Consider the following 9370-nt stretch of genomic DNA (forward strand, 5'->3'; position numbering starts at 1 on the left):
CAGATAATGAATAAGTGAAATCTTGCTTCCCAGCCCCGAAAATGCACTTTCGGTGCTGGAGGAGCTTCTCTGCTTGTGGGCAGCACGGAAACCGCGCCCAGCCGCTGTTCGCAGCCAGCCTGCAGCATACCGCCGGAGAGTGCACTAGGCGCGGCCAAACGGCGTTTGCTCGCTTCCCAGGCTAGGAGAAGCACTTGCCGTGCTGCAAAGAGCTTCTCTGCCTGTGGAGAGCTCGGAAACAGCGTTTAACGCTGTTCCAAGCCTGCCTGCGAGCGAAGCGCCGGAGAGTGCACTAGGCGCGGCCAAACGGCGTTTGCTCGCTTCCCAGGCTAGGAGAAGCACTTGCCGTGCTGCAAACAGCTTCTCTGCCTGTGGAGAGCTCGGAAACAGCGTTTGACGCTGTTCCAAGCCGGCCTGCGAGCGAAGCGCCGGAGAGTGCACTAGGCGCGGCCAAACGGCGTTTGCTCGCTTCCCAGGCTAGGAGAAGCACTTGCCGTGCTGCAAACAGCTTCTCTGCCTGTGGAGAGCTCGGACACAGCGTTTGACGCTGTTCCAAGCCTGCCTGCGAGCGAAGCGCCGGAGAGTGCACTAGGCGCGGCCAAACGGCGTTTGCTCGCTTCCCAGGCTAGGAGAAGCACTTGCCGTGCTGCAAACAGCTTCTCTGCCTGTGGAGAGCTCGGAAACAGCGTTTAACGCTGTTCCAAGCCTGCCTGCGAGCGAGGCGCCGGAGAGTGCACTCGGCGCGGCCAAACGGCGTTTGCTCGCTTCCCAGGCTAGGAGAAGCACTTGCCGTGCTGCAAACAGCTTCTCTGCCTGTGGAGAGCTCGGACACAGCGTTTGACGCTGTTCCAAGCCTGCCTGCGAGCGAAGCGCCGGAGAGTGCACTAGGCGCGGCCAAACGGCGTTTGCTCGCTTCCCAGGCTAGGAGAAGCACTTGCCGTGCTGCAAACAGCTTCTCTGCCTGTGGAGAGCTCGGAAACAGCGTTTAACGCTGTTCCAAGCCTGCCTGCGAGCGAGGCGCCGGAGAGTGCACTCGGCGCGGCCAAACGGCGTTTGCTCGCTTCCCAGGCTAGGAGAAGCACTTGCCGTGCTGCAAACAGCTTCTCTGCCTGTGGAGAGCTCGGAAACAGCGTTTAACGCTGTTCCAAGCCTGCCTGCGAGGGAAGCGCCGGAGAGTGCACTAGGCGCGGCCAAACGGCGTTTGCTCGCTTCCCAGGCTAGGAGAAGCACTTGCCGTGCTGCAAACAGCCTCTCTGCCTGTGGAGAGCTCGGAAACAGCGTTTGACGCTGTTCCAAGCCTCCCTGCGAGCGAAGCGCAGGAGAGTGCACTAGGCGCGGCCAAACGGCGTTTGCTCGCTTCCCAGGCTAGGAGAAGCACTTGCCGTGCTGCAAACAGCTTCTCTGCCTGTAGAGAGCTCGGACACAGCGTTTGACACTGTTCCAAGCCTGCCTGCGAGCGAACCGCCGGAGAGTGCACTAGACGCGGCCAAACGGCGTTTGCTCGCTTCCCAGGCTAGGAGAAGCACTTGCCGTGCTGCAAACAGCTTCTCTGCCTGTGGAGAGCTCGGAAACAGCGTTTAACGCTGTTCCAAGCCTGCCTGCGAGGGAAGCGCCGGAGAGTGCACTAGGCGCGGCCAAACGGCGTTTGTTCGCTTCCCAGGCTAGGAGAAGCACTTGCCGTGCTGCAAACAGCCTCTCTGCCTGTGGAGAGCTCGGAAACAGCGTTTAACGCTGTTCCAAGCCTGCCTGCGAGGGAAGCGCCGGAGAGTGCACTAGGCGCGGCCAAACGGCGTTTGTTCGCTTCCCAGGCTAGGAGAAGCACTTGCCGTGCTGCAAACAGCCTCTCTGCCTGTGGAGAGCTCGGAAACAGCGTTTAACGCTGTTCCAAGCCTGCCTGCGAGCGAAGCGCCGGAGAGTGCACTAGGCGCGGCCAAACGGCGTTTGCTCGCTTCCCAGGCTAGGAGAAGCACTTGCCGTGCTGCAAACAGCTTCTCTGCCTGTGGAGAGCTCGGAAACAGCGTTTAACGCTGTTCCAAGCCTGCCTGCGAGCGAAGCGCCGGAGAGTGCACTAGGCGCGGCCAAACGGCGTTTGCTCGCTTCCCAGGCTAGGAGAAGCAGTTGCCGTGCTGCAAACAGCCTCTCTGCCTGTGGAGAGCTCGGAAACAGCGTTTGACGCTGTTCCAAGCCGGCCTGCGAGCGAAGCGCCGGAGAGTGCACTAGGCGCGGCCAAACGGCGTTTGCTCGCTTCCCAGGCTAGGAGAAGCACTTGCCGTGCTGCAAACAGCTTCTCTGCCTGTGGAGAGCTCGGACACAGCGTTTGACGCTGTTCCAAGCCTGCCTGCGAGCGAAGCGCCGGAGAGTGCACTAGGCGCGGCCAAACGGCGTTTGCTCGCTTCCCAGGCTAGGAGAAGCACTTGCCGTGCTGCAAACAGCTTCTCTGCCTGTGGAGAGCTCGGAAACAGCGTTTAACGCTGTTCCAAGCCTGCCTGCGAGCGAGGCGCCGGAGAGTGCACTAGGCGCGGCCAAACGGCGTTTGCTCGCTTCCCAGGCTAGGAGAAGCACTTGCCGTGCTGCAAACAGCTTCTCTGCCTGTGGAGAGCTCGGAAACAGCGTTTAACGCTGTTCCAAGCCTGCCTGCGAGGGAAGCGCCGGAGAGTGCACTAGGCGCGGCCAAACGGCGTTTGCTCGCTTCCCAGGCTAGGAGAAGCACTTGCCGTGCTGCAAACAGCCTCTCTGCCTGTGGAGAGCTCGGAAACAGCGTTTGACGCTGTTCCAAGCCTCCCTGCGAGCGAAGCGCAGGAGAGTGCACTAGGCGCGGCCAAACGGTGTTTGCTCGCTTCCCAGGCTAGGAGAAGCACTTGCCGTGCTGCAAACAGCTTCTCTGCCTGTAGAGAGCTCGGACACAGCGTTTGACGCTGTTCCAAGCCTGCCTGCGAGCGAACCGCCGGAGAGTGCACTAGACGCGGCCAAATGGCGTTTGTTCGCTTCCCAGGCTAGGAGAAGCACTTGCCGTGCTGCAAACAGCCTCTCTGCCTGTGGAGAGCTCGGAAACAGCGTTTAACGCTGTTCCAAGCCTGCCTGCGAGCGAAGCGCCGGAGAGTGCACTAGGCGCGGCCAAACGGCGTTTGCTCGCTTCCCAGGCTAGGAGAAGCACTTGCCGTGCTGCAAACAGCTTCTCTGCCTGTGGAGAGCTCGGAAACAGCGTTTAACGCTGTTCCAAGCCTGCCTGCGAGCGAAGCGCCGGAGAGTGCACTCGGCGCGGCCAAACGGCGTTTGCTCGCTTCCCAGGCTAGGAGAAGCACTTGCCGTGCTGCAAACAGCTTCTCTGCCTGTGGAGAGCTCGGAAACAGCGTTTGACGCTGTTCCAAGCCTGCCTGCGAGCGAACCGCCGGAGGGTGCACTCGGCGCGGCCAAACGGCGTTTGCTCGCTTCCCAGGCTAGGAGAAGCACTTGCCGTGCTGCAAACAGCTTCTCTGCCTGTGGAGAGCTCGGAAACAGCGTTTGACGCTGTTCCAAGCCGGCCTGCGAGCGAACCGCCGGAGAGTGCACTCGGCGCGGCCAAACGGCGTTTGCTCGCTTCCCAGGCTAGGAGAAGCACTTGCCGTGCTGCAAACAGCTTCTCTGCCTGTGGAGAGCTCGGAAACAGCGTTTGACGCTGTTCCAGGCCGGCCTGCGAGCGAACGGCCGGAGAGTGCACTCGGCGCGGCCAAACGGCGTTTGCTCGCTTCCCAGGCTAGGAGAAGCACTTGCCGTGCTGCAAACAGCTTCTCTGCCTGTGGAGAGCTCGGAAACAGCGTTTGACGCTGTTCCAGGCCGGCCTGCGAGCGAACGGCCGGAGAGTGCACTCGGCGCGGCCAAACGGCGTTTGCTCGCTTCCCAGGCTAGGAGAAGCACTTGCCGTGCTGCAAACAGCTTCTCTGCCTGTGGAGAGCTCGGAAACAGCGTTTGACGCTGTTCCAAGCCGGCCTGCGAGCGAAGCGCCGGAGAGTGCACTCGGCGCGGCCAAACGGCGTTTGCTCGCTTCCCAGGCTAGGAGAAGCACTTGCCGTGCTGCAAACAGCTTCTCTGCCTGTGGAGAGCTCGGAAACAGCGTTTGACGCTGTTCCAGGCCGGCCTGCGAGCGAACCGCCGGAGAGTGCACTCGGCGCGGCCAAACGGCGTTTGCTCGCTTCCCAGGCTAGGAGAAGCACTTGCCGTGCTGCAAACATCTTCTCTGCCTGTGGAGAGCTCGGAAACAGCGTTTGACGCTGTTCCAGGCCGGCCTGCGAGCGAACCGCCGGAGAGTGCACTCGGCGCGGCCAAACGGCGTTTGCTCGCTTCCCAGGCTAGGAGAAGCACTTGCCGTGCTGCAAACAGCTTCTCTGCCTGTGGAGAGCTCGGAAACAGCGTTTGACGCTGTTCCAGGCCGGCCTGCGAGCGAACGGCCGGAGAGTGCACTAGACGCGGCCAAACGGCGTTTGCTCGCTTCCCAGGCTAGGAGAAGCACTTGCCGTGCTGCAAACAGCTTCTCTGCCTGTGGAGAGCTCGGAAACAGCGTTTGACGCTGTTCCAGGCCGGCCTGCGAGCGAAGCGCCGGAGAGTGCACTCGGCGCGGCCAAACGGCGTTTGCTCGCTTCCCAGGCTAGGAGAAGCACTTGCCGTGCTGCAAACAGCTTCTCTGCCTGTGGAGAGCTCGGAAACAGCGTTTGTTGCTGTTCCAGGCCGGCCTGCGTGCGAAGCGCCGGAGAGTGCACTCGGCGCGGCCAAACGGCGTTTGCTCGCTTCCCAGGCTAGGAGAAGCACTTGCCGTGCTGCAAACAGCTTCTCTGCCTGTGGAGAGCTCGGAAACAGCGTTTGACGCTGTTCCAGGCCGGCCTGCGAGCGAACGGCCGGAGAGTGCACTCGGCGCGGCCAAACGGCGTTTGCTCGCTTCCCAGGCTAGGAGAAGCACTTGCCGTGCTGCAAACAGCTTCTCTGCCTGTGGAGAGCTCGGAAACAGCGTTTGACGCTGTTCCAGGCCGGCCTGCGAGCGAACGGCCGGAGAGTGCACTCGGCGCGGCCAAACGGCGTTTGCTCGCTTCCCAGGCTAGGAGAAGCACTTGCCGTGCTGCAAACAGCTTCTCTGCCTGTGGAGAGCTCGGAAACAGCGTTTGACGCTGTTCCAGGCCGGCCTGCGAGCGAACCGCCGGAGAGTGCACTCGGCGCGGCCAAACGGCGTTTGCTCGCTTCCCAGGCTAGGAGAAGCACTTGCCGTGCTGCAAACAGCTTCTCTGCCTGTGGAGAGCTCGGAAACAGCGTTTGACGCTGTTCCAGGCCGGCCTGCGAGCGAACGGCCGGAGAGTGCACTCGGCGCGGCCAAACGGCGTTTGCTCGCTTCCCAGGCTAGGAGAAGCACTTGCCGTGCTGCAAACAGCTTCTCTGCCTGTGGAGAGCTCGGAAACAGCGTTTGACGCTGTTCCAGGCCGGCCTGCGAGCGAACGGCCGGAGAGTGCACTCGGCGCGGCCAAACGGCGTTTGCTCGCTTCCCAGGCTAGGAGAAGCACTTGCCGTGCTGCAAACAGCTTCTCTGCCTGTGGAGAGCTCGGAAACAGCGTTTGACGCTGTTCCAGGCCGGCCTGCGAGCGAACCGCCGGAGAGTGCACTCGGCGCGGCCAAACGGCGTTTTGCTCGCTTCCCAGGCTAGGAGAAGCACTTGCCGTGCTGCAAACAGCTTCTCTGCCTGTGGAGAGCTCGGAAACAGCGTTTGACGCTGTTCCAGGCCGGCCTGCGAGCGAACCGCCGGAGAGTGCACTCGGCGCGGCCAAACGGCGTTTGCTCGCTTCCCAGGCTAGGAGAAGCACTTGCCGTGCTGCAAACAGCTTCTCTGCCTGTGGAGAGCTCGGAAACAGCGTTTGACGCTGTTCCAGGCCGGCCTGCGAGCGAAGCGCCGGAGAGTGCACTCAGCGCGGCCAAACGGCGTTTGCTCGCTTCCCAGGCTAGGAGAAGCACTTGCCGTGCTGCAAACAGCTTCTCTGCCTGTGGAGAGCTCGGAAACAGCGTTTGACGCTGTTCCAGGCCGGCCTGCGAGCGAAGCGCCGGAGAGTGCACTCGGCGCGGCCAAACGGCGTTTGCTCGCTTCCCAGGCTAGGAGAAGCACTTGCCGTGCTGCAAACAGCTTCTCTGCCTGTGGAGAGCTCGGAAACAGCGTTTGACGCTGTTCCAAGCCTGCCTGCGAGCGAACGGCCGGAGAGTGCACTCGGCGCGGCCAAACGGCGTTTGCTCGCTTCCCAGGCTAGGAGAAGCACTTGCCGTGCTGCAAACAGCTTCTCTGCCTGTGGAGAGCTCGGAAACAGCGTTTGACGCTGTTCCAGGCCGGCCTGCGAGCGAACGGCCGGAGAGTGCACTCGGCGCGGCCAAACGGCGTTTGCTCGCTTCCCAGGCTAGGAGAAGCACTTGCCGTGCTGCAAACAGCTTCTCTGCCTGTGGAGAGCTCGGAAACAGCGTTTGACGCTGTTCCAAGCCGGCCTGCGAGCGAAGCGCCGGAGAGTGCACTCGGCGCGGCCAAACGGCGTTTGCTCGCTTCCCAGGCTAGGAGAAGCACTTGCCGTGCTGCAAACAGCTTCTCTGCCTGTGGAGAGCTCGGAAACAGCGTTTGACGCTGTTCCAGGCCGGCCTGCGAGCGAACCGCCGGAGAGTGCACACGGCGCGGCCAAACGGCGTTTGCTCGCTTCCCAGGCTAGGAGAAGCACTTGCCGTGCTGCAAACAGCTTCTCTGCCTGTGGAGAGCTCGGAAACAGCGTTTGACGCTGTTCCAGGCCGGCCTGCGAGCGAAGCGCCGGAGAGTGCACTCGGCGCGGCCAAACGGCGTTTGCTCGCTTCCCAGGCTAGGAGAAGCACTTGCCGTGCTGCAAACATCTTCTCTGCCTGTGGAGAGCTCGGAAACAGCGTTTGACGCTGTTCCAGGCCGGCCTGCGAGCGAACCGCCGGAGAGTGCACTCGGCGCGGCCAAACGGCGTTTGCTCGCTTCCCAGGCTAGGAGAAGCACTTGCCGTGCTGCAAACAGCTTCTCTGCCTGTGGAGAGCTCGGAAACAGCGTTTGACGCTGTTCCAGGCCGGCCTGCGAGCGAACCGCCGGAGAGTGCACTAGACGCGGCCAAACGGCGTTTGCTCGCTTCCCAGGCTAGGAGAAGCACTTGCCGTGCTGCAAACAGCTTCTCTGCCTGTGGAGAGCTCGGAAACAGCGTTTGACGCTGTTCCAGGCCGGCCTGCGAGCGAACCGCCGGAGAGTGCACTCGGCGCGGCCAAACGGCGTTTGCTCGCTTCCCAGGCTAGGAGAAGCACTTGCCGTGCTGCAAACAGCTTCTCTGCCTGTGGAGAGCTCGGAAACAGCGTTTGACGCTGTTCCAGGCCGGCCTGCGAGCGAAGCGCCGGAGAGTGCACTCGGCGCGGCCAAACGGCGTTTGCTCGCTTCCCAGGCTAGGAGAAGAACTTGCCGTGCTGCAAACAGCTTCTCTGCCTGTGGAGAGCTCGGAAACAGCGTTTGACGCTGTTCCAAGCCGGCCTGCGAGCGAAGCGCCGGAGAGTGCACTCGGCGCGGCCAAACGGCGTTTGGCTCGCTTCCCAGGCTAGGAGAAGCACTTGCCGTGCTGCAAACAGCTTCTCTGCCTGTGGAGAGCTCGGAAACAGCGTTTGACGCTGTTCCAAGCCGGCCTGCGAGCGAACCGCCGGAGAGTGCACTCGGCGCGGCCAAACGGCGTTTGCTCGCTTCCCAGGCTAGGAGAAGCACTTGCCGTGCTGCAAACAGCTTCTCTGCCTGTGGAGAGCTCGGAAACAGCGTTTGACGCTGTTCCAGGCCGGCCTGCGAGCGAACCGCCGGAGAGTGCACTCGGCGCGGCCAAACGGCGTTTTGCTCGCTTCCCAGGCTAGGAGAAGCACTTGCCGTGCTGCAAACAGCTTCTCTGCCTGTGGAGAGCTCGAGAAACCAGCGTTTGACGCTGTTCCAGGCCGGCCTGCGAGCGAACCGCCGGAGAGTGCACTAGGACGCGGCCAATCGGCGTTTGCTCGCTTCCCAGGCTAGGAGAAGCACTTGCCGTGCTGCAAACAGCTTCTCTGCCTGTGGAGAGCTCGGAAACAGCGTTTGACGCTGTTCCAGGCCGGCCTGCGAGCGAAGCGGCCGGAGAGTGCACTCGGCGCGGCCAAACGGCGTTTGCTCGCTTCCCAGGCTAGGAGAAGCACTTGCCGTGCTGCAAACAGCTTCTCTGCCTGTGGAGAGCTCGGAAACAGCGTTTGACGCTGTTCCAGGCCGGCCTGCGAGCGAACGCGCCGGAGAGTGCACTCGGCGCGGCCAAACGGCGTTTGCTCGCTTCCCAGGCTAGGAGAAGCACTTGCCGTGCTGCAAACAGCTTCTCTGCCTGTGGAGAGCTCGGAAACAGCGTTTGACGCTGTTCCAGGCCGGCCTGCGAGCGAAGCGCCGGAGAGTGCACTCGGCGCGGCCAAACGGCGTTTGCTCGCTTCCCAGGCTAGGAGAAGCACTTGCCGTGCTGCAAACAGCTTCTCTGCCTGTGGAGAGCTCGGAAACAGCGTTTGACGCTGTTCCAGGCCGGCCTGCGAGCGAACGGCCGGAGAGTGCACTCGGCGCGGCCAAACGGCGTTTGCTCGCTTCCCAGGCTAGGAGAAGCACTTGCCGTGCTGCAAACAGCTTCTCTGCCTGTGGAGAGCTCGGAAACAGCGTTTGACGCTGTTCCAGGCCGGCCTGCGAGCGAACGGCCGGAGAGTGCACTCGGCGCGGCCAAACGGCGTTTGCTCGCTTCCCCCAGGCTAGGAGAAGCACTTGCCGTGCTGCAAACAGCTTCTCTGCCTGTGGAGAGCTCGGAAACAGCGTTTGACGCTGTTCCAGGCCGGCCTGCGAGCGAACGGCCGGAGAGTGCACTCGGCGCGGCCAAACGGCGTTTGCTCGCTTCCCAGGCTAGGAGAAGCACTTGCCGTGCTGCAAACAGCTTCTCTGCCTGTGGAGAGCTCGGAAACAGCGTTTGACGCTGTTCCAGGCCGGCCTGCGAGCGAAACGGCCGGAGAGTGCACTCGGCGCGGCCAAACGGCGTTTGCTCGCTTCCCAGGCTAGGAGAAGCACTTGCCGTGCTGCAAACAGCTTCTCTGCCTGTGGAGAGCTCGGAAACAGCGTTTGACGCTGTTCCAGGCCGGCCTGCGAGCGAACCGCCGGAGAGTGCACTCGGCGCGGCCAAACGGCGTTTGCTCGCTTCCCAGGCTAGGAGAAGCACTTGCCGTGCTGCAAACAGCTTCTCTGCCTGTGGAGAGCTCGGAAACAGCGTTTGACGCTGTTCCAGGCCGGCCTGCGAGCGAAGCGCCGGAGAGTGCACTCGGCGCGGCCAAACGGCGTTTGCTCGCTTCCCAGGCT

This window comes from Chamaea fasciata, unplaced genomic scaffold, assembly GCF_029207755.1.
Source record: "Chamaea fasciata isolate MVZ Bird 193981 ecotype frontalis unplaced genomic scaffold, bChaFas1.0.hap1 SCAF_10, whole genome shotgun sequence".
Taxonomy (NCBI): domain Eukaryota; kingdom Metazoa; phylum Chordata; class Aves; order Passeriformes; family Sylviidae; genus Chamaea; species Chamaea fasciata.